This window comes from Dipodomys merriami, unplaced genomic scaffold (genome assembly GCF_024711535.1).
Source record: "Dipodomys merriami isolate MVZ:Mamm:240054 unplaced genomic scaffold, mDipMer1.0.p SCAF_1432, whole genome shotgun sequence".
Taxonomy (NCBI): Eukaryota; Metazoa; Chordata; class Mammalia; order Rodentia; family Heteromyidae; genus Dipodomys; species Dipodomys merriami.
Window position 1 is genome coordinate 91,016 of NW_027202752.1, and position 25,645 is coordinate 116,660.

The 25,645-nt window shown below is 42.7% G+C and overlaps 1 long non-coding RNA gene across 1 annotated transcript; it reads left to right on the forward strand.

Moving 5' to 3' along the window:
- The first annotated feature begins 350 nt into the window (after positions 1-350).
- On the forward strand, positions 351-25,231 carry LOC138826560 (uncharacterized). Its single transcript, XR_011371752.1, has 4 exons — positions 351-419; positions 4,950-5,028; positions 9,187-9,325; positions 22,676-25,231. It is a non-coding gene; the product is annotated as an uncharacterized lncRNA (long non-coding RNA).
- Positions 25,232-25,645: the final 414 nt, after the last annotated feature.

The window sequence follows — 25,645 nt, forward strand, 5'->3', positions numbered from 1 at the left end:
CTCTGACCTGTTTTTGCCCTGGTTCATTGTTGAAAAGTTATCACCTGCTGTCTGCAGAATATTACAAATTGAAACTGCCAAAATTTATTGGCAGGAAATGCTAAATATCATGCTTTGTTCAATATTTACACATCAATGCTTTTACTCTTTTTTTTTTATTTTCCAGATGATCCCCTCCTCCATCATAATAACCACTCCCTTTTCACTTGTTGGTATTGTCATTTAGTAACAAAAAGTTCTATTTATGTTCTTATATATTCTTTTAATATTGATTACAATTTATCAACTTATCTGTCTATATGTGAATTTTTTGTTTATTTTTGAGACACAGTCTCATTATCTATTACAGGCTGGCCTTCAAAACTATCCTCCTGCCTCAGCCTTCCCATTGCTGTGTAGGAGCTCCCATCCAAGTGATTGTAAGTTCTTACAATCTGTTTTAATATCCTCTGCAACTCGTTTTTCAAGCTTGAATATTCATAAGAACCATCTGGGAACTTGTTAACATGAAGATTATGATTTAGTAAGCCTGGACTTTTAACAAATGCTCAGGTGAAAAGCTAATGTTGTGGGCTATGACCACAGGACCATCCACTGTTGAGAACAAAGGACATGCTGAGAAGCATGATATATATATATATATAAATATAATATTTTTATATATTATATACTTATATATAATATATATTTATATATAAATATACACATATATTATATATTTTTATATATTATACATATATTATATTCATACTATATATACTATATAATATATATTATATTTTACATAATATAATATGGAATATAGTATGCATATAATATATAGCATTATATACTATATAGTATCATATATACTATATAATATATACTATATAGTATACATAATATATTATATATAGTATATATCATAAATATTATATAATATATAATATATAAAATATGTGTATGTTTATATATTGGTATATAATATGTGTATAATATATAATATATATAATATATATATATATAAAAACCAGATAGACCTGTATTTGCCATTTTTGTATTAGACCTGCTTGAAGAATGCAGCTGCTATTCTACCCGCCCTGGAGCCCTAGACACTCCCGGATCTGGAGCTGAATTTAACACATTCCAGACCCCTACCCGGGCTTGGGATCAGAGATAGGTGCTGTAACCCTGTTTTGGGGGCCTCTCTCTGCACTCGGACATTAGTGCACAGAGGGGTCCGTGCTCGAGCTAGTCAATAAATGACTCATTGCTGCTTGCATTGATCTTTGGTCCCTGGTGGTCTTTTCGGGCTCTCCAGTCTCTGGGTTTTACATTTGGTGCATTGGCCCGGAAGCCCCTTTACAGGCCACCCAGATACCTTGATCATTGAGTCGCTAGAAACGTCTGGTAAGTTTTGAGGCATTGCCGATTTATACTGGTTATAACCAATTTGAGAGTTGCTTGCAAGCTTTGTATTTGTGCCAGCAGGGTCAGTGGAAGACATCCCCTCAACCTCTGAACCCTTTGGTGGGCTGCTCCCCGAGGCCTGGCGCTAGTGTCTGGTCCTTCTCTTTCTGAGAGCCCTTCTGAACAGACTGTCTGAACTCTGGTGGGCTGCTCCCCGAGGCCCAGCGCATAGTGCCCGGTCCTCTCTGTCTGAGAGCCCTTCTGTTTGCATCTGAAAGCCTGCAGGTGTGGTCTTGGGGCTGGCGAATAGCTTTGGCGGACATGCTTTAAGGCTGCTGGCAGAGTCAGTGGGAGACATCCCCCTGAACCCTCTGGTGGACTGCTCCCCGAGGCCTGGCACCTAGTGCCCGGTCCTCTCTGAGAGCCCTTCTGAACAGACTGTTGACCAGCAGTCTGCCATGCTCGCTGTTCATATTAAGTCTTGTTGGTGCTTAGAACTGCTCATTGATGGTGGCAGCCTCGCTGAGTAGTTTTTAAGACCATCCATTGTGTGTCTCTGTGTTGGTATGTTGATTTATGACTGGTTTTTAATTGTCTTAGGAGGTACTTTATGCTTTTGGGACTGGTCTTTGTTGCTACTCTGGGTCTCACCCTGGTGTCTACTGAGCTTTCTGGCCTGCTTATGCAGCCTCTTTTTTGACCTTCTTTATTGCTTGAGTCTATCTGACAAACTTGTTCACTTTGTGCAGCCCATGATTGATCAGGCTCTAGGACTGTCACTTGGGCGGAACTAGGGGGACCTCGCTAGAGCATCAATAGGGATGGATGTCTTTGCATCTAGTGATTTGTGACGCATGCACGAGGGCCCCTCCATCAGAGCGCCTGGAGTGACCACACCTCCGACTCCATTCTTCATCCCATTTCTTTTTCAGACTCGCTGTCGGATACCGGCCCGCAGCTCAGTGCCCTTCCTCTTTATAATTAAGTCTAAATTTTATTCCTTCATTCTGGAAACTGCAAGCGGCGACTTCACCCACCCTCTGGGGGGTGATGACTCCCACCAATCTCCTAAGCGCCCAATCTTTCAACCTTTTGGGATAATTGACCCCCCTCCTAACAGGCCCAGTCGACCCCCCGGAGACGCAGCAATCCAGTGTTTGGTCATCTCCAATCCACGGCGACACCGGTGGTGTCGGTATCTAACCTATTTCTTTTTCCCTTTTTTTTTTTTTTTTTTGGGCGGTCCGGTTGTGGGGCCTGAACTCTGGGCCTGGGCGCTGTCCCTCAGCTCTTCAGTTCAAGGCTAGCACTCTTTTTCCCTCCTAGTCGTTGGTGTATTTGTCTGGCTACTTTTGTTTATAGAGATGGGGCAAGGACAAAGCAAACTTTACTCCTCTCGACCTCCTGCTGGTTCATTTCAAAGGGGTAAAAGAGAGGGGGTATATTCATTTAATGGGGTGCTGCGAGTCACACCTGAGCGGTATAACCTCTTTGAAATGTGTCCTGTGCTCCCTGGAGATCTCAGAAGAATCTAAAAGAAAAATCCTCTGGAATGAGTAGAGGAGGTTTGAATCCCCTGATAAGTGGAGTTGAGATGTCACCCCATTCACTGAGACCTGATTTTGTCTTTGTGGCCACTTGTCTGTGTTGTTTACTTCAGTGTGTTTTCTGTTCTGTTTCCTGGGGTAGGGAAGGTCTGAGTAAAAGTGGCAGGCTCACTCAGCAGACTCTGGATTCAGCTTGCTGAGTGGGAGCATCACAGAGTTCTGGTAGGGATGAGCTGGGGGTCCATTAGTCCAAAACTCAGCCTTTGGTTGTTGTCTTGTCTAGTTCTTTTTTAGAATTGGTACCAGTTTTAAATGTGGATCTTTGGTTTTTGTGTTTATTTGTGTTTGTGTTTTTTATTTGAACATCTCTAGGGGAATAAAAGTTCCAGCCTCTGGCTGGGCTTGGTCACAGGCCTGCTATGCCCACCCTCCCTGTGAGGCATGGAAGGTTGCTGATCTAGTTTGATTCCCTTCAAGCCTCAAGCTACATTTTCTCCTTGTGGAGGCTGCCGTCAGGGAGGGTGTTGAAGGCTGTTTGCCTGGTTTGGACTTTTTCAGCTAGTCCTGACAATGTAACAATTTGTAAAGTGCTCTTGTCTAAAATTGGGTAAAAATCAGGCCAGTTTAGTTTCAGGTGATCCCTCCCACCCCCAACCTTCCTCTGACAGAAGGGATTCAAAAGACTAATTAGTGAATTGTCTTGCTAAACAAGCAAGCTCTGGGAAAATGAAGCCCAACAAAGGTACTTAGTTTAAAAGAAATACTGTCTTAAATTTTTGTTTAAAAACTTTAAATAGTGTATGTACAACTGATTTTGATTTTTGCGTGCTTTAAGATCTGTGTGAGTGTTTTGTGTGTGTTTGTGAACATGTTTAAAGATAAGAATTGTCAGCATGCTGTAACAATTTGTTGAGTTTAAATTTAAAATATAAAAGGTTATGAGGTCTGGACATTACCAAATTTTTAAAGAATCTTCACATTGTTTTAAATGGCTTTTTACAGATTCTTTAACTTGCAAATTAGAAAATCTGGTATTTTTAAAACTAATATTTTAAAATGAATAAGGCCGTTTATACTGTAATCAAGTTATCTGGCTTAACAAAAATGCATTGGCAGTTTGGGATTTAGTTCCCTTGGCTAAAATTTGGGGATAAATATTAGAAATTTAAATGTAAAGGTTAGTTTAACACTGTCAAAGATGTTACCTATTCTGTCTGTCTAAAACTGTGTATTTCATTCGTGAACCAAGAGATAAGAAAAGGGAAAACTTAGAAGACCTATCTTTAGAGGTAAGGAGTGGACAGGCAGAAGTGCAGTTCAACTGGTCATGCATGGTGGGACAGGCCCTGGGAGGAGTCTACACATGGTGAAAGAGGGCAAGCTGGCACAAATGCAGTTCATCTAACCCTAAAGAGTCAGATTGGGTATGTGCCCATTCCATAGGAGGAGCCAAGTGGCCCATCTTTGTTCTGTCCCTTTTCCCTGTAGATAGACACTGAAATATGATGGTTAAAATTAGTGATGTGATGATCTGTAGTATTGTTAAAACTGTCCCTTGGACTTAAAAAGAGAGTTAAAAAGTTTATTTGTATAATGTGACTTGCTTTCAATTATGTTCTACAATTAGGATGTTTTTAAAAGTTATAAAGGTTTTAAGTCTAGCTTCGTGGTATGTGATGGTGACTGTCATGCTTGCATTAAGGAAAAATTGTCATTTGAGTTTAAAAGTTTTAATGTGTAAAAACAAGCAGCCAAGAGACAATGAATGACAACTTGGCCTCAAGATTTTAAGAGATTTTTTAAAAAATGCAAATGAATACTAAAGTATGAAATATTAAAGGTGGTTAATAAGAGACTTTAAAAAATTAGGAATGGATTTTGGGATATAAAGTTTAAATGTAAAATTGTTCTTAACATTGGCCTTAATGTGCACAAAGGAAAAATTAGGATTACCAAAATAATTGCTATTCTAGTTTGCTCTTATAGGTTTTTTTTTTTTTTTTTTTTTAACAGTTTCCAGCAAGCCCAGAGCAAAGCACAGAGGATTCTTACAAGTTTGTTAGATGTAACTTTGGCTTTTAATAAGTTTCAGGTAAGAGCATGCTTAAAAGCTACTTCTATGTTGACCACCTTGTTGCTTTTAATTGGAGTAAAATGGCCTTTTGTAAGACTCATTGATCTGAAACTGGTTCGAAGCCAGCCAGGGCAGAAAAAGGTTCCTGTGATACTGTCACCTCTACTCAGCTAGCATAGTGCTAAAAGAGCAAGCAAAGTTACTTTGGGACTCAAAGTGGCAGAGTGCTGGCCTTGAGCTGGAGAGCTAAGGCCCTGAGTTCAAGTCCAGTGACCCGCTGAGGGAAATGCCAATGAGGAATTTATCACAGTGTAAAGAAGACACACCTGGGACAAGAGCAATGGAGGAGCATCCAGGGGCAGTAAGCCACTGCTTGGATGGCAGAAATGTCAGATCCTAGAGTCATTTGTGTGTGGCCCTTCAAAACTGGTCAGAGCCGGGAGGTCATGGAAAGATAGTTTTTAAGCATGCCTAATGACTACCTTGTAAGGGACAAGAACTTGCCAGTCCCCTGTGATAGTAAAGTTAATGTTATAAAATGTGGGGAACAGTTTAAATCTCAACCCCTTTATGTGCCAAAAGCTCTAATTGGCCGTAACTTTTTTTTTTTTTTTTGTCGGTCGTGGGGCTTGAACTATGAGGCCTGGGCGCTGTCTCTCAGCTCTTCAAGCTCAAGGAGAGCGCTCTACCACTTGAGCTACAGCGCCACTTCCGGTTTTCTGGTGGTTTATTGGAGATAGGAGTCTCACGGTTTCTCCTGCCCGGGCTGGCTTTGAACCGCGATCCTCAGATCTCAGCCTCCTGAGTAGCTAGGATTACAGGCGTGAGCCACCAGCGCCTGGCTGCATAACTGCTTTTCTATGTATTTGCAAAAGAAATTCAATCCACATAAGTTTACTGTTAGATTTGGAATTTACCGCTTAATTTTTTCATTGTTTTTAAAAAGCAAATAATAAAAGGAAAGTTCTACAATGTAACCACTAATGAGAAAGAATAAGGGGCTGGGAAGGTGGCTCAGTGGTAGAGCACTTGCCTTGTATGCTCAAGGCCCTGGGTTCGATTCCTCAGCACCACATAAGAAAAAAGCTGGAAGTGGCGCTGTGGCGCAAGTGGTAGAGTGCTAGCCTTGAGCTGAAGAGCTGAGGGACAGTGCCCAGGCCCAGAGTTCAAGCCCCACAACCGGACCCAAAAAAAAAAAAAAAAAAAAAAAGAGAAAGAATAGAATAATATTTTTATATTTTAGAATTTCTAAACCTGTTGTGTTCTGATGGTTTTTTTCCTCTGAACTTTCACAATTTTCCTTCCTTCATTCTGTCCTTTCTCTCTCCCTTTCCTCTCTCCCTCCCCTCCCTTCTTTCCATCTTCCCTTTCCTCCCTTTGTGGAGCTGGTACCAGCGCTTGAACTCAGGGCCTAGGCATTTTCCTTTAGTGTTTTTGTTTTTGGTGCAAGGCTGGTGCTCTGCTACTTGAGCCACAGTTTCACTTCTACCTTTTTGAAAGTTAATTGCAGATAAGTGTTTCATGGCCTTTCTGCTTGAGCCTCCTGAATAGCTAGATTACAGGTGTGATTCATGGGTTCCTGGCTTCAAAATTTTTTTGTATTTGCTATCAAAATGTAATTAACATTATGTCCTATTTCCATTTTGCATATAAAACACTTTTTGTAGGCCATTTGAAAATGGAACATTTCTAAGAGAAAACCATAGCCACAGCCACCATAAGGTGTTCCTTGGTAACTAGCGGTGCGGTCTCTAGGCTAATTTATGTACTATTCAGGAATCTTAGGGGATTGTACCCCCATGGACAGTTCTTTTTTATCAGCTTTGTTTTTGACTTATCAGTCTTGAACATATCCTTTACCCCACCTATACTTGGAATTGATTGTGAAGATCAAACATTGAACAGTATATTTACTGTTACAATATTTATTTTATTTTATTTTATTTATTTATTTTTTTGTTGTTGGCCATGGGGCTTGAACTCTGGGCCTGGGCACTGTCCCTCAGCTCTTCAGCTCAAGGCAAGCGCTCTACCACTTGAGCTACAGCGCCACTTCCAGTTTTCTGGTGGTTTTTATTGGAGATCGGAGTCTCAAGGTCTCTCCTGCCCGGGCTGGCTTTGAACCGCGATCCTCAGATCTCAGCCTCCTGAGTAGCTAGGATTACAGGCGTGAGCCACCAGCGCCTGACAATATTTATTTTATTTTTGTGTGCTGATGCTGAATACTGAATTCAAGGTCTTATACTCTTGCTTGGCTTTTTCACTGGCCGAGTGTGTGCTACTTCTTTTTTTGTTGTTGTTGTTGGTCGTGGGGCTTGAACTCTCGGCCTGGGCGCTGTCCCTCAGCTCTTCAGCTCAAGGCGAGTGCTCTACCACTGGAGCTACAGCGCCACTTCCGGTTTTCTGGTGGTTTATTGGAGATAGGAGTCACGGTCTCTCCTGCTTGGGCTGGCTTTGAACCGCGATCCTCGATCTCAGCCTCCCTGAGTAGCTAGGATTACAGGCGTGAGCCACCAGCGCCCGGCTAGTGTGTGCTACTTCTTGAGCCACACCTGCACTTCCAGGATTTTGCTCGTTAATCGGAGAGTCCCTTGGATTTTCTGCCTGGCTGGCTTCAAACCAACATCAGACTGAGCCTCCTGAGTAGCTAGATTACAGGCATGAGCCACTGGTCCCAGACTCTTAAAATATTGCAGCCTCCTGGCTACTTAGGAGAACTGAGATCTGAGTATCTTGGTTTGAAGCCCAAAGAAAAGTGCTTGGGAATCCCAATTAACCAGCAGAAAAGCAGATTGGAGTGTGTAACTCAAGTGATAGAACACCAGCTATGAGCAGAAAAAAGACAGCAGGTGTATGAAGCCTTGCCTTGAGTTCAAGCCCTCATTATTGGCACAGAAAACGTGCTCAAACAATAGATTGATAGATCCATTTAGCAAAATGTATTAAATAATTACTGACATGAAAATCTGTTCATATTTAATTAGAAGTATATAATGATGTTTAAATTAGGTACTTTCTGTTTTTTCACAGTACTAGAGTTTGAGCTTGAGCTTTGAGGCATTGAGCTTGGTTCGTTTGCTTGGCTGGTTCTCTACCACTTGAACCATGCTTACAGACCATCTCTTTGCTGGTTATTCAGACTTGGTAATTTTTTTTTCTCCCCAGCCTGGCTTTGTCCAGTTTGGGGGAGAAATTTTTTTTGTTGTTGTTCATGGGGCTTGAACTCTGGGCCTGAAAAGCCTGTTCAATTAAACTGAATGAGACCAGGTGCTAGTGATTCCTGCCTCTAATGGCCTCATGAGGCTGAGATCTGAGAATTGAGGTTCTTAGCCAGTCTGGGCAGAAAAGCTCATGAGAATCCCATTTCCAGTAACCAGTGGAGCTATGCCTCAAGTGGCCTAAAGCTGTAGCCTTGGGCACAAAAGTTCAGGGACAGCACCCAGGCTCTGAGTTCAAGGCCTAGGATCAGTACTAAAAAAAAGTTTATGTACATGAGATGGTGTTATGAATCTAGGAACTCATTACTGAATTAATAAAGTATATCAGATTGACATGTAGTTCTGTGGTTTAGTGCTTGACTTGTTTCAGTGAGACCCTGGATGCAATCCTTAGTACTGTAAATGGAAAAAAAAAAACAGTAGTATTTGGAATAAAATATAGTCTACCTTATCCCTACCCCTAAACAGAAAACATTTATTGTTCTGCAAAGAAACGGAACCTAAAAATCTTTTAGAAGCCAGGTGGCTGGTGTTTCACACCTATACTCCTAGCTATTCAGCCTGAGATATAAGGATCAAAATTCTAAGCCAGCCTGGGAAGAAAAGTCTGTGTGGCTCTCTTGTGTTCCAAGCTGGAAGTAGAACTATGGCTGTAGCAGAGTGACTATAGGCTTGAGTGAAAAAGCTAAGCAATAGTGGGAAGCTCTGAGTTCAACCCCTAATATCTGCACATGTACTCCTCCCAAAAAACTTTTCCAACATTTGTTCTGCCAGTACTTAGAGCCGTCTCATGTCTCGGTGAGATTGTGTTCATTGAAATGAATTCATGCTTTATATCCTTGTCTTCCCTTTAATTTGTATTTTATGAAATGCATCATATAATAGTGTTATTTTAGTAATGTAATATGTATATATTTATTTGAGGTTGAATTGCACTTATTATCTTCATCTGTTTTAGTGCTTTTTTAGGACCAAAGGATATATTTCCTTACTCAGAAAATAAGGAAAAGTATGGCAAACCAAATAAACAAAAAGGTTTCAATGAAGGCTTATGGGAGATAGATAACAATCCAAAAGTGAAATTTTCAAGTGCACAGGTGAGTCATTGGATACCCACTTAGTTTAGTATTATTTATTCAGTCTTGGAGGAAAAAATACCATCATAGCTATAGGAAAATTAGATGGCATTTAAGAGTCTTAGTAATTTTGGATTAAATTGTGTTCTTATTTATGGGATAAACCTTGACTTATGTCTAGATAAACTACTGAAATTATTACACTGCTAAAGAGACCTCAGAAAACTGAGAAATGCTTGGTTATTCACTCCTAAGAATAAAATTTAATATATTCGATTTAAAGCCAAATGTACTGTCTTTTTTTTTTTTTTTTTTTTTTTTTTTTTTTGTCGGTCGTGGGGCTTGAACTCTGGGCCTGGGCGTTGTCCCTCAGCTCTTCAGCTCAAGGCCAGCGCTCTACCACTTGAGCTATAGTGCCACTTCCGGTTTTCTGGTGGTTTATTGGAGATAGGAGTCTCACGGTCTTTCCTGCCCGGGTTGGCTTTGAACCGCGATCCTCAGATCTCAGCCTCCTGAGTAGCTAGGATTACAGGCGATCCTCAGATCTCAGCCTCCTGAGTAGCTAGGATTACAGGCGTGAGCCAGCAGCGCCCGGCTCTTTCTTTCTTTTGTCAGTTGTGGGACTTGAACTCTGGGCCTGTGAACCATCCCTGAGCTCTTCAGCTTAACACTAGAGCTCTACCACTTGAGCCACAGCACCACTTCCAGTTTTCTGGTAGTTAATTGGTGATAGAGTGTCAGGGACTTTCCTTGCCCAGGCTGGCTTTGAACCTCGATCCTCAGATCTCAGCCTCTTGAGTAGCTGGGATGACAGGCGTGAGCCACCAGTGCCTGGCTTCTACTATATTAGCTCTCAGACATTTCCATACATGCATACAAATAATTGAAAATAAGTTTTATTCTATTTTCATATGTGTGTAAAGTACTTAATTTGCCCTCTCCTTGGCCTTCTTCCCTCCTGCTAGTACCTGATCACCCAGAAGAGCCTATATTACTTTCCTATCATTCATTTTTTAAGTGTGTATTACACAAAGGAATTTTGTCATGTTATTTCACATATATACATATATGCTATGTTCAGTTCAGGATATTTTTTGGAGGGGTCGGTCATGGGGCTTGAACTCTGGGCTTGGGTGCTGTCCCTGAGCTCTTCAGCTCAAGGTGAGTGCGCTCTACTGCTCGAGCCACAGCACCATTTCCAGTTTTCTAGTGGTTTTTATTGGGGATAAGAGTCTCATGGACTTTCCTGCCCGGGCTGTCTTTGAACCGTGATCCTCAGATCTCAGCCTCCTGAGTAGCTAGGATTACAGATGTGAGCCACTGGCGCCCAGCTTCAGTTCAGGATTTTTATAGTGTGTATCAAATTTTCTTTTTCTCTTTAATTTTTCTTTTGGGGGGTCTGGTCATGGGGCCTGAACTCTGGGCCTGACTACTGTCTCTCAGCTCTTCAGCTCAAGGCTAGTGATCTATCACTTGAGCCACAGCACCGGATTTTTTCTTTTTGCTTATGTGGTGCTGAGGAATCAAACCCAGGGCCTCAGGCTTGCAAGACAAGCGCTCTACCACTGAGCCACCTTCCCAGCCCCTGACACTTTTTTTTGCCCAATTTGTGTTTTTTCTCATGCAATAGGAATTACTGTGTTTCTCTTTTTTTTTTTTTTCCTGTCCTGGTATTGATGCTATTTTAAACATGTTTTTCTCTATTTTGCCACTTACACTCAAACTATGTAAATACTGTCACATGTCACATGGAAGTCCCAGAATTCTTACTATGTATAATCATCATGCCGGTTTTTCTAATAGGGCCAAAGAATTATGAGAGGTGGTCTTTTTTTTTTTTTTTTGGTCCGGTTGTGGGGCCTGAACTCTGGGCCTGGGCGCTGTCCCTCAGCTCTTCAGCTCAAGGCTAGCGCTCTACCACTTGAGCTACAGCGCCACTTCTGGCTTTTTGCTTATGTGGTGCTGAGGAATCGAACCCAGGGCCTCATGCATGCAAGGCAAGCACTCTACCACTGGGCCACCTTCCCAGCCCTGAGAGGTGGTCTTTATGAAGTTTAGCTTCTCACTCATCAATAAAAGTCTACTTATTAAGACTTGAGAGATTAAAAATAAGGAAGAACATGAATAAACCTAAAAATGGACGTAGCAACAAATTGGACATTCTTTTTTTTTTTTTTTTTTGGTTGTAGGGTTTGAACTCTGACCCTTAGTTCTTCATATCAAGGCTAGTGCTCTACCACTTGAACCACAGGGCCACTTCTGGTTTTCTGAGTGGTTTATTGGAGATAAGAATCTCACAGCCTTTCTTGTCCAAGATGGCTTTGAACTGCAAGCCTCAGATCTCAGCCTTCTGAGTAGCTAGGATTACTGGTACCCAGCTGAACCTTCTTTAATCCTTAAATTTACCCTTTTTTTTTCTCCCATTTTGACAAATCTGCTTTTTCTCACCTTTGAGAACTTTTTACATGCTATGTTATCTTTTCATTGTTAAAATGTATTATATAATTATTTTGTACTTTTTATCTGTAATTGCCACAAACTATTATATTCACTCTGTGAATAAAGAAAGTCCATGTTTTATGTACCCAGCACTGTTACATGTGTGGGAAAAGTTATTAGATGTTTAATGGACACATTTCCCATCATGAGTGTCTTGACATGGATGTGAAAGCATCTGTCTAAATAGATAAAATTGTACCTTGAAACAACATTTTATTCTATGAGATCATCTGTCTATGACGGTTGCACTCGAGAGCTTCAAAGTCACCTATAGATCCAACTGGTATCAGGTCTATAGGTGACTGAGCATGTCAGCCTTTGCGTTCTGTGCTTTTGTTCCATTAACATCTTACAATTCCAGGTGACGGACCGGGGGTTGTGTGAGTGTGTGGTGTGTGTGAGTGTGAGTGTGAGTGGTGTGTGGTGTGATTATGTGTGGTGTGTATGGTGTGAGTGTGGTATTAGTGTGAGCGTGTCTGTGGTGTGATTGAGTGTGGTGTGATTGTGAGTGTGAGAGTGTGTGGTGTGAGTGTGGTGTATGGTGTGTGAGTGAGCGTGTGTGGTGTGTGTGTGGTGTGTGTGGTGTGGTATGAGTGTGATCATATGTGGTGTGAGTGGTGCATGTGTGTTGGAGACCCGAAACCTGCCTGAGAATGCTCTGGCCTCTTTCAAACACCTAATTGACAAGTAGCCGTTCTCAGAAATTCCCAGGTGCACATTTAGATAACTTCCCATAACAAACTACATCTGGCTATCCATAAAACTTATCTTATCTCTGGCCCTAAGCAAACGGCGCCTGGCTAACCATAAAAGAAATCACAGGAGATACCTTTAAGAAGAGCACAACGGCCAAAGGATAAGCACGACCCATCCCTGACCCCGGGACTCCTCACCCTTGCTTCTGCAAAGTTTTTTTTTTCTTTTCTTCTTTCCCTTCCCCTGTCCCTTCGGGTATTTAAACCCTGCCTCACTTTAATAAAGTAGACCTTGACGTGACTCAGAATGGCTCTGTCTTTCTTTATGCGCTTGGTCTCGATCCTCTCTCGCCCCCCTTGGTTCTTTTAGGAGGTGGCCCCTCAGATCCCCCACAAAATTACCTGGCCTGCTGGACGGGTCACATGTGCTGTGTGGGTGGTGTGATTGAGTGTGAGCATGTGTGGTGTGTGTGTGAGTGAGTGTTGTGGGTGTGGTGTGTTTGGTGTATGGTGAGTGTGAGCGTGAGTGGTGTGTGTGTGGTATGACTGAGTGTGTCTGTGGTGTGAGTGTGTGTAATGTATGAGTGTGGTGTAGGTGTGGTGTGGGTGGTGTGATTGAGTGAGCGTGTATGGTGTGTGGTATGAGTATGAGCATGTGTTGTTAGTGGTGTGTGTGATGTGGGGGTGGTGTGATTGAGCGTGTGTGGTGTGTGTAGTGTGATTATGAGTGTGAACATGTATGGTGTGAGTGTAGTTGGTGGTGATTGAGTGTGAGTGTGTGTGGTGTGTATGGTGGGAGTGTGGTGTTAGTGTGAGTGTGTGTGTGGTGTGATTGAATGTGAGTGTGAGAATATGTGGTGTGAGTGGTATATGGTGTGTGAGTGTGAGCGGATCAAAAAAAAATAGACATGTGATTTAGCAATTGGAGTAGCTAGGATTACAGGTGTGAGCCCCCAGTGCCTGGCCCCAGGGGCTTTTACCTGTCATTTTAGCTCTTCAGGGGTGGGGTAGGAGAGCTCAGGGTCACCATTAGGAATCAGCCTGGACAGGAAAGTTCATGAGACACTTACCTTCCATGAACTACCAAAAGGCCTGAAGTGAAGCTGTGGTTCAATGGTAAAGTACTGGCTTTCAGGAGAAAGGGAAAGCACAGTGCTCTGAGTTCAAGCTCCTGCAGTGGCACAAAGCAAAACAAAACAGAGAGCAAAGTAAAATAATAAATAGTGGAAAATGTGTGCTTATGTAGACCTCTGACATAAGGGCTGGACAGGCCTATGACAAATCTTGGCAAAGTCACCTATGCCAATACACTGGCAGGGCTGACCATGGCCAGTGCATGGTCCCTGAACTAAAGGCAGAGGTCCAGAAGCAGAGGTCCAGCTTCTGAGTAGCTAGGATTAAGCGCATCAAGCTAGGAAATAGACTAGGATTTGAGCCAGAATTAAATGCAGCAAAGGGGTTAAATGTAGCAAATCTGTCTGCCCAGCCTCTCAGCCTCTAGGATGATAACCTTTTGTCCTTCAGGGTTATGAAAGGTCAAACTTTCAGAAATTTGCTTCCTATGCCTTATGTGATAAGAAGTTACTTGTACTTTAAATGCTATTAGACTTCTTAAGCATCCAGAAGTGTAAAAGAGACATCAATAACCAACCCTGGGTTCAAATGAAGTTTTCAGGGTCCATCCTACAGCTGTGTTAGCAGGAAGAACTCTTCAGTGTAACAGTTTATTTCAAGAATAGAGTAGTTGGGCTGGGAAGGTGGCTCAGTGGTAGAGTGTTTGCCTTGCATTCATGAGGCCCTGGGTTCGATTCCTCAGCATCACATAAGCAAAAAAAAAAAAAAAAAAAAAAAGGCTGAAGGAGGTGCTGTGGCTCAAGTGGTAGAGTGCTAGCCTTGAGCGGAAGAGTTGAGGGACAGCGTTCCCAGGCCCAGAGTTCAGGCCCCCAACCAGACTGAAAGATTAAAAATTAGAGTTACATTTTACAATTGCTAACTGCTGGTTTTGCTTCTGTAAACTTGCTTGAGCTAGCACTGACCCTTTCACCGCCCTGGAGATAAATAAAAAGCTTTGGAGTCTAGATGTTGGCCCTGGGACAAGCTCTGTAGTCGTAAAAAAAAAAAAAAAAAAAAACTAACAGGTGGCCAAATGGGACCCAAGATAAGGAACAAAGAGTATGTTCCTCCGCATTCCTGTGTAAAAAATTCTCGGTTTAGGGGGCTCAAGATAAGGACCATCTGGTGAGCCCAACAAATTAGGCCAAATGTTAATCGATCACAAGCCTGTAACTATGTAAACTCCCCTCCAGGGTGACCGCTCCCCCTAGACTTGCCCTGAGCCAACTGTTATTACAAAGAGTGTTATAAACTTCCCCGTGTAGTAAACTGAGCCAATCCCGGGGAACCTGGGGTCTTATGCTAATCCTGGGGCTTTTGTCTTTAAAAGTGCCTGTAAACGCTGCTTGGGGCTTCCTGTCTGCCCTGGACAGAGAGCCCGTTTGTGCAAACGCCAAATAAACTCCTCTTGCTTATTGCAGCTGCTGGTTTGGAGTCTTGGTTCTTGGGGTGCCCTCCTGTTGAAGGAAGCACCCCAGGGTGTCTGAGGTCTTTCACAGACCCCCCCAAAATAAAGAATAGAGAAGTTTCACAAAGGCAGAATGGGTGCATAGATCTAGGTCTGCAAGATGAGGGGGCAGAATTTCAGGTTCAAAACAGAAGCAGGCTGTAAAAGCAACTTAATTGGTTACAAGGACAGCCAGCATTGGCAGGAAACTGAAAAATTTGTTAGAGTTACACAGGAAGTCAGGCTTTTTCTCAGCCTGTTGAAGTAATGACTTTAATTAAAATGCCTCCCTCAGGTTCTGGGAAAGCCTCAGGCTATCATTAGGTTAACAATAGTGAGGTAGTTCACTGGAGCAGAAGCCTACAAGGGCCCTGCTCTCTGGCCTTTGGGAATTGGTGTTTTACTCTGAGTCAGATTTGAAGGCCTGTCCTCTAACTGTGCTAGTACATTTTCCTTCCTTGATCCTGTAAACCATTGGAATTGTTGGGAGGGAGCCAAGTAAACATTCTCAATGTAATTTCCCACTCCAAGTAGAAGAGCAGGGCTCTTTCTCTGCTGTCTCCATGTATTTAAATTAGAATCCTGGCCATGCCCTCTTGGCTCTGGTACCTTAGGCTTAGAGGCAGTCTGGCTGATCTGTGGTTGTGGGAAGGTGATGCTGGCAGCCAGGCACACTGCCCAAGGCCTCAGCACTGGGAAGTGATCCCTTCTTTCCTCCTGAGGTCCTTGAACCATTTTATGTGTACTTTCTCCAAGTTTTCAAGATGAATGACAATTTTAACTCTACCTCTAGAATTAATGTATATATATATAGATGTATATAGATATACATCTATATATATTTCAGAAATAATTTATCAGTATACACTCTAGTACATGGAAAGATAGCCTTAGTTATAACATGATAACAAACATTGTCTGGTACATTTTATTTAATTTTATTTTTTTAATTTAATTTTATTTTATTTGTGAACATACTGTACAGAGGGGTTACAATTACATGGGCAGGATAATGCATACATTTCTTACCAAGCATTGCAGCCTCCTCCTTTGTTTACCCTTCACATCCCTTTGTCTGGTACATTTTAGGTAACAGTTGAATAATGTGCTACATTTTTATAGGATATTCTCTCTACTAATAATTCATATATATAATATATATATATTACTTGATTTATTTTTTGACAGTTGTGGGGCCCGAGCTCTGGGCCTGGATCTTGTCCCTCAGCTCTTCAGCTCAAGGCTAGTGCTCTACCACGTGAGCCACAGCGCCACTTCTGGTTTTCTAGTGGTTAATTGGAGATGAAAGTCTCACAGACTCACAGACTTCTGTGCCAGGGTAGCTTTGAACCGTGATCATCAGATCTCAGCGTCTAGTATGACAGCTGTTAGCTACCTGTACCTGGCATGAATCTATTTCTTTTTGGACAATGTTATCACTACCCTTTCACTCTCCCAGTTTTTCCATTCATCCCTTCCCACAAGAGGCTTGTCTTTTGAGCAAAGATTTTCCATATTAATACCTTGCATGAGTTTATTGTACAGTATGAATTCTCTGTGGTTGTATAAAATGTGTAATTTGAATAAAGGATTTAGCACATTATTTACTTTGCTAAGGTTTTTATCCACTATGAATTCTATTTTTTTTTTTTTTTTGTCAGTTGTGGGGCTTGAACTCTGGGCTTGGGCGCTGTCCCTCAGCTCTTCAGCTCAAGGCGAGCGCTCTACCACTTGAGCTACAGCGCCACTTCCGGTTTTCTGGTGGTTTATTGGAGATAGGAGTCTCACGGTCTCTCCTGCTGGCTTTGAACCGCGATCCTCAGATCTCAGCCTCCTGAGTAGCTAGGATTACAGGCGTGAGCCACCAGCGCCCGGCCACTATGAATTCTATTAAAGGGAGGCTCAGTAACTATTCAGGGCTTTGCTCTTTACATGTGTAGGGATTCTATCCCACAGGAACTCTGTAGGGGTGGAGGAATGTTTCTATTAAGATAAAGAAGCTTTAAGGTTATGTATTTAGAGGGCAGCTGTAGAATCAATGGCTTCTGTTCTCTAAGGCTTCCTTAGTTAGAAAAGGCTTTGCCCATTTTACAGTTTTGCAGGCTTTCTCACTAGTATGAGTTTGATGTTGTATAGGAATGTCTGAACGGTGCTTAAAGGCTTTGCCTCAGTCTTAACAGGTTTAGAGATTCTCACCAATATAAGCTATCTGTTGTCTATCATTTGAATCTTCCTATAGGGCTTTTTTAGATGGTTTATGGTGATAAACCTTTTCTTGAGGATAGAAAATTGATGGATAAAAATGTGAGGGTGGATGAAGTATGTTCTGCATTTGTTGACTTTGAAATCATTCTCTGGAAAACAAATGCTGATTTACACCAGGACATCACCAGACCAAAAAAGATGGTCAGTTTGGCCTGATGCATTCACATGAAACCTGCAAAGCAGAGGACAACAGCAGTGAGTCAAATGTGGCAGAAGAGGAAGGAGAGAAGTGCAGCCCTGAGAATTGTTTGCCATGTTTTGACAAGGTAGTTCCTCACATAAGTTCCTATATCAGGAACTTATGTGCAAGGACAGGAGAGGCCTCTAGAACTAAGGGTGGTCCCAAGCTTCAAGCCAGTAAGGAAACAAGAACTTTGTGGGAACCTCCCTTCCCATCCCCACCCCCCACTCACCCACAGGGAATTAGATTCAGAGAGCAAATTGACTGTGCTTAGATTCTGCCCCCAGGCTCAAACTATGCAATTTTAACATTATTACTGGGATTAATGAATAACATATTAGCTACAGAGTGGTGCTGTGGCCCAGACTAGATTTTTTTTTTGGTCCAGTTGTGGAGCCTGAACTCTGGGCCTAGGCGCTGTCCCTCAGCTCTTCAGCTCAAGGCTAGCACTCTACCACTTGAGCCACAGCGCCACTTCTGGCTTTTTTCTTTTTGCTTATGTGGTGCTGAGGAATCGAACCCAGGGCCTCAGGCATGCAAGGCAAGCACTCTACCACTGAGCCACCTTCCCAGTCCCCCACACTAGATTTTTGCCCAGGAAACTCATGTAGGATTTCTGACCAACATAGACTATGAGATAATATGTTTGCATTGTTTTGAGCCTATTAAGTCTGTGGTAATTGAGAACAGCATCAATTAGAAACTAATTCAGTCATCAAATTCCCTACAGAATGGCATGACATCTGCCTTAACTCCTGGCCAGAACATACCCAAATAGAAATAGTCTCTCTACTGGATGTAAGGGGAGGTCCTTCATTCACTGAATTCTAGATAAAAGGCAAAAAGATTGCTATGATCTGCAGAGAAACCAGAATGTCAAGTGAATATTTGGATACTTAAATGTTTAGGCTTATAATGGACAATATTCAAATATTTTCTTATGTGTGTGGGGGGAGGGGTCGTCGGATTTGTACTCAAGGCCTCAAGTCTCTGAGACTTTTTGCTCAGAGCTTATGTTCTATCACCTGAGACACTGCCACATTTCTGGCTTATTTGAGGGTGCTTCATTGGAGATAAGTCTCAAAGCCAGGAGCTGGTGACTCATGCCTCTAATCCTAGCTACTCAGGAATCTGAGATCTGAGGATCATGGTTCAAAGTCAGTCCAGGCAAGAAAGTCCATGAGAGTCTTATTTTCAATTAACCCACACCAGATGTGGTGCTGTGGCTCAAGTGGTAGAGCACTCACATTGTGCTGAAGAGCTCAAGGCAATTCCCAGGCACAACGTTCAAGCTGCACAACTGACCAAAAAAGAAAAGTCTCAAGGATTTTCCTGCCCAGGCTGGCCTCCATCCTCAGGTATCAGCCTTTTGAGTAGAAGGGATTACAGGTGTGTGCCACTCTTTCCAGCTTCAATTAATTTTTAATGGAGTATTTAACTTTTCCTAACCCAATGTGTTAGTGAAATGAGCTCCTTTCTCATAGCTTAGTCCACTCCTTCCCATCTCCACAGCTTAGCATGCTCCTTTCCTAGGCAACACCAGGCCCTTGTAGTAAAGGCAGTAAATAATCATCTTCCAACCCTTTTAACCTTGGGATGGTACTTCTCTGGGGGAGCTACCACCATATAAAGCAACACAAGCCCCTTAGAGTGACCCCAAGTCTGGGCAGTGCAGGACCCCTTATCTACTATTTGGACAGCAGCCATAAATCCTAGTCTGCCATGATGAAGCTCCCGGCCCACACTTCCACACCAGGGTCTCTGCCTCCTAGCCCCTCCTAGCCCCTCCTAAACCTCCTAAGTTATATAGGTCACCTCAGACAATAGCTGGGGCTGCTTCTCACTTCTCCCCTGTGAGAAGGGTTCTTGCTGGCCCCTTTCCTGGCAATAAACCTTTCTTTATTCTCTGTACCTGGATGTCTGCATTGTTTTTCCAGGAAAGTCTAATAATCTAACATGGACTTTCCTGACCAAGCTGGCTTTGAAGTATGATCCTTAGATCTCTGCCTCCTGAATAGCTAAGATGAACAGATGTGAGCTATCAGTGCCCAGCCTGGATATATTTCTTTCTTTCTTTCTTTCTTTCTTTCTTTCTTTCTTTCTTTCTTTCTTTCTTTCTTTCTTTCTTTCTTTCTTTCTTTCTTTCTTTCTTTCTTTCTTTCTTTCTTTCTTTCTTTCTTTTGGTTGTTGTTGTTGGGAGTGGGGGTGGGGGACTGGGTGCTGTCCTTCAGCTCTTCAGCTCAAGGCTAGCACTCTAGCACTTGAGCCACAGTGCCACTTCCAGTTTTCTGAGTGGTTTATTGAAGGAAGAGTCTCACGGACTTTTTCTGCCTGAACTGGCTTTGAACCATGATCCTCAGATCTCAGCCTCCTGAGTAGCTAGGTTTATAGGTGTGAGCCACCTGGTGCCCAGCTCTGGATACATTTCTTAATCTCTTTCTTCCTGGCAGTAAACCATTCTTTGTTCTCTGTACCTGGATGCCTGCGTGGTTCTCTGGCAAAGTCTAATTAATCTTTTTTTTGAAGCTTTCACAAAGGCCTGTCTTTTACTTAAGTAATAATGTTTTCCTGACTGGCCAAGTTCTATTTTGAATAGAACAATATTCTTGCAGGTGTACCAAAGGATTATATCTTCAAATTCTAGCACTATAGTATGATTTCCCCTACCCCCTAAAAAAGTGGAGTTGGAGAGACAGAGTATAGGAATTGTTTACAAATTATCACTAAAATCATTTTCTGCCAGGACTTAATTAATCAGGCAACATTTTATAATTCATTCTCAATTAACAAATATATAGAGCTGATGATAGGAATATTGTGGCGTGATACACTTGTTTTCTGCAAGCAGAAAACAGTAAATGAGACACTTATATTAAAGAGCAAGTTGGGCACAGTGGCACAAGCCCCTTACAGGCTACGTGGGAGAAGTCGGTAGGATCATGGACAAAAGCCAGCCCAGGTAAAAAGCACAATACTGGGTTAGGAAGGTGGCTCAGTGTTAGAGTGCTTGCCTTGCATGCATGAGGCCCTGGCTTCAATTCCTCAGAACCACATAAGCAGAAAAAGCCAGAAGTGGAGCTGTGGCTGAACTGGTAGCAAGCTAGCCTTGAGCTGAAGAGCAGAGGGATTATCTCCCAGGCCCAGAGTTTAGCCCCCACAACTAAAAAAAAAAAAAGCACAATACCATATCTGGAAAGGATATGGGAATGGAGAAATCAAATGGTCTATTAATAAAGGAATAAGGGCTAAAAGCATGGGAGAAGTGGTAGAGCACTTGTCTAGCAAGCCGGAGCCCTGAGTTTAAACCTTACCACTACCAAAGAATAAAAATGACACAAAATATCCAGCCAAGTGCCAGTGGTTCTCACCTGCCAGCCAGATCTGAGAATCGTGGTTCAAAGCCAGCCCAGGCAGGAAACTCCATGAGACTCTTAGAGAAAATGGAAATGGCATTATGGCTTAACTGTTAGAGTGTTCACCTTGAGCAAAAGAAGCTCAGGGACAGGTACAGAACTTGAGATCAAGCCCCGGGACCAGCAAAAAAAAAAAAAAAAAAAAAAAAAAGAAAAAGAAAAAGAAAAAATCAAATCCACATGACATAACTTCATAAAACACATTTCAGAACACAATAAGATTATATCCATTATCTCTGGTCTTTATCTATGCTACTGATACAGATCTGTAAGGTTCAAAATAATATTAAGTGAGAAGAAGGGCTCTATTCCAAGAACAACTATCAAAAAATGAAGAAGAGAGCCGGGCTCTGGTGGCTCACGCCTGTAATCCTAGCTACTCAGGAGGCTGAGATCTGAGGATCGCGGTTCAAAGCTAGCCCGGGCAGGAAAGACCGTGAGACTCCTATCTCCAATAAATCACCAGAAAACCGGAAGTGGCGCTGTAGCTCAAGTGGTAGAGCGCTTGCCTTGAGCTGAAGAGCTGAGGGACAGCGCCCAGGCCCAGAGTTCAAGACCCACGACCGACCAAAAAAAAAAAAAAAATGAAGAAGAGATCAAAACTCAATAAACTACTAACTTAACATGGAGGTGAATATTGACTCAGAGTTCTAGGCCATGTTTTAAGCCAAGTTGTAGGAACAGTTCTATAACTGTTGCTCAAACTCAATTTCATATGAATCATAAGGGAGAAAACTCATAACCATGTAACTGATGGGGTAATGCCTTTATTTGAATTTAACATTATTCAACACCAGAGACTGCATACAGTACAATAAGCACATATATAAATGAATATAATTACACATATTACATTTAATATTATACATATATACCGCATATCGATCATATATAAATTTGGAACATATACCAAAATAAAATAATAAATAATTTCTTCCTATTTAGCTAATTTGCTTGACTTTTTTTGTCTGTCATGGGCTTTGAACTCAGGCCTGGGTGCTGTCCCTGAGCTCTTTTGCTCAAGGGTAGAAGTCTACCACTTTAAACTATAGCACCACTTCCAGATTTTGAGTGGTTCATTAGAGATAAGAGTCTCACAGGGACTGTTATACCCCCAGCTGGCTTCAAACTGCAATACTCAGATCTCAACCTCCTGAATACTAGGATTATAGGCATAAGCCACAGTCTCTCGGCTGGCTGTTTGATTATTTTGCTTTTAAGGATTACTGCCAACGTCTGGGATATAAAAAGAAAGAAAAAAATCACAGCATGCCTATAATCCTAGCTATTCAGTAAGATGAGAATTACAGGATTGTGGTTCAGTGCATGCAGTAAAGTCCACAAGACTCCATCTCTAAAATAAGCAACAAAATAAGCAACAAAAAACTGACTGGAGACATGGCTCAAGGGGTAGAGTACTAGCCAAGCAAATAAGTTGAGCAAACACAAGGCTGAGTCCAAACCCTTGCACCATTAATAAAAAAAAAAAGTGTTATAGGCCTGACGCCCATGGCTCACACCTATAATCCTAGCTACTCAGGAGGCTGAGATCTGAGGATCACAGTTCAAATCTAGTCTGGGCAGGAGACTCATGTCTCCAATAAACCACTCAGAAACAGGAAGTGGCACCGTGGCTCAAATGGCAGAACGCTAGCCTTGAGAAGAGCTGAGAGCCAGGACCAAGCCCACCACCAACCAAAAAAAAAGTCAATTATGTGCCTTTTTTGCAATGTAACTTAGATTACATCTGTTATCTAGCTTGTATCACATCTGCTGAGACTGACCTAACAGACTGACCTAACAGCTATGAAGATCTTCTGAGAAGGTAACTTATTAACTGAGGAAAGATTTCTTTAAAAAATAAAGGTGTGGTCTGGGAAGGTGGCTCAGTGGTAGAGTGTTTGCCTTGAATGCTTGAGACCCTGGGTTCGATTCCTCAGCACCACATAAGCAGAAAAAAAGCCAGAAGTGGCGCTGTGGCTCAAGTGGTAGAGTGCTAGCCTTGAGCTGAAGAGCTGAGGACAGCGCCCAGGCCCAGAGTTCAGGCCCCATGAACGTACCCCCCCCAAAAAAAATAATAAAAATTTTAAAAAAGGTGTATGGTTTAGTATCTAAAAGATTCCCTGCCTTACACCTAGTTTTCTGCTGACCTAAAAAGGGGGGGAAGCTTTTGTTTCCAATAATGCATTTATATTCTTTTTTCCCCATACTGAGTCTTGAACTTCAGGCCTAAAACTCTTGCTCAGCTTTCTCACACAAAACTGGTGCTCTAACACCTGAGCTACAGCAGTTTCTCTATTTGTTTGGAATATCCAAGTTATTATCCTCTGACATCATCCATGCTGACACAAAAGATCTAAAAGGCAAACCAGAATGACAGCATAAGATATTCAAAACAGCAAATGGAGATGGGCGGGGTGGCTCATACCTGTAATCTTAGCTACTCAGCAGGCTGAGATCTGAGGATCACGGTTCAAAGCCAGCCTGGGCAGGAAAGTCTGTGAGACTCTTATCTCCAATAAACTACTAGAAAACTGGAAGTGGCGCTGTTGCTTAAGTGGTAGAGCACTCGCCTTGAGCTGAAAAGTGCAGGGACAGTGCCCAAGCCCAGAGTTCAAGCCCTACTACTGACCAAAAAACAAAAAAAATAACAACAACACAAAACAGCAAATGGACAGCTGTCATGTCTGTGGCCAATGGGCAGAGCAATTTATTAAGCCAGCATAGGTAGTTTAAGTAAGGCAGTGTAAAGGAAAGATCTCTGGAATCTGGGCTACAGTTTTCTGATGTCAGCTAAGTCCTGGCTAAGCTCTGTAACCTGACTGTATGACCAAGGACAGCTCTGTGACTATCTTCAATAATGGCCAACAACAGAGACTGACCCATGACCTCACGGAGCATAGGGAAGACAGCCTCTAGGCTGTGCTCTTTCTGAGGACTCTTAAAGTAGCTTTTTTCAAGGGATTCACTGAAGAGCTGCTCTGTACAAATCTTTGTCTAAATCTTGACAAAGATTAGAGAAAAATAGAAACATGAAGATGCCTCTATCATATTATAGATACTTAAGGCTGGGGACACAAATAACAACTATTAGATCATTTTACAGGCAAAAGGAATGATACAATAGAATGAAGACCACTCCAGCTTTCAGTCCTCTTGTCCTGAGACAGTAAATGGGCTGCAAATTGATACTATGAGACAGAATTGGCAAGTTGTACTGACATTTTCTCCCAATTCCTGTGACAGTCATTTCTCCCATTTAGTTTGAAAACTATTTCCAAAGTGAAAGATGAGGTGAGAAAATCCTTCTCAGAGAAAGTAGCTATAAAAAACATGGGGTAGTTTATTTACAAATTCAAAACATTGGAATGACACTGTTAAAGCATTCACATTTTCAAAATTAAAAAATAAGAAAAGAAAGCCAGGTGTCAGTGGCTCCCACTGAAAGACCCCAGACTCCAGTATATGTTCACCCATTGAGCCCCCCATTGAGCCCTTTAAGGAAAACTGCTGCCCCTTCCCCTGCATACCTAAGAGAGCGAAGCAGGACACAGGCAAGTCATTACATGCCCTAAAACCAGACATTCCTGGAAAATAGCCGACCCACCCGTCCCTTCCTGTAAAATTCAGCTCTAATAGCAGGGTAGGGCAGGAGGTAATAAATCACTTGTCAAAATTAGGGAACGAACAGTTTCGGAGCATAGCGACCAGCACAGACTTGTCAGGGCAAGTACCGACACGTCAGCTTTCCCCCAACCCCACCTACCCCATCTGGCCAGCGTAACCTGACCAATCCTCACCCTGAGCATAATTTGAAATTAACCAATCAATACCCTGTAACCAGGCATCTCGCTTCTGTAACCTCGCTTCTGCTGCCCATAAAAATAGGGTGCTTTCAGGCACTTGGCGCGCAAGTCTCCCGATAGACTCTGTCGCCCCGGGTACCCGTGTAACCGGTTCCCAGATACTCAACCCGAACCTTGTGGATCTCGAGGTTGAGTGCACCTGGGAGCCGAGGCATGCCCGAATAAACCTCTTGCTGTTTGCATCTGCACAAGTGGTCTCGTTGTTCCTTGGGGAAGGGTCTCTTCAGATTGAAGGACACCCCACGCCTTCGGGCGTCTTTCATCTGGGGGCTCGTCCGGGATAGAGACCCCCACCCAGGGACCACCGACCCATTTTCGGGAGGTAAGCTGGCCAGCATCTGTGTGTCGTCTGTGTGCTGTCTGTGTGCTGTCTGAAGTCACGTGTGGCCAATTACTGTGCGCTTGCGAATCTGGTGAGTTCGGCCGTTCTCGTCTGTATCAGGCGGACCCGTGGAGGAGCTGACGAGCTCGTACTCCTGACCGCGGTCCCCAGGAGACGTCCTGGGGGCTTCTGGGAGCCTGAAAAAGTGGCTCATCAGGGTGGCCTGAAATATTGGCCCGTCAGGGTGGCCTGAAATATTGGCCCGTCAGGGAGCCTGAAAAAGTGGCTCATCAGGGTGGCCTGAAAAAGTGGCCCATCTGGAACTCAGTCCTCTTTTAGACGCATGATTTGCCTAGGAGACGAGAGATCCGGACTCTCAAAACAGTCTCCGCCTGGTTTTTGCCTTCGGCTGATTGTCGAAACCGCGCAGCGACAAAGTAGCGTGACCAGTTATAATTTGTAATGTTGTTTGCTGTAGAGTTTTGGTTGCTTGCATTGCTGCTGCCCCTGTGGTTTGTTTTTCTGTTGGTTTGCTGCCTT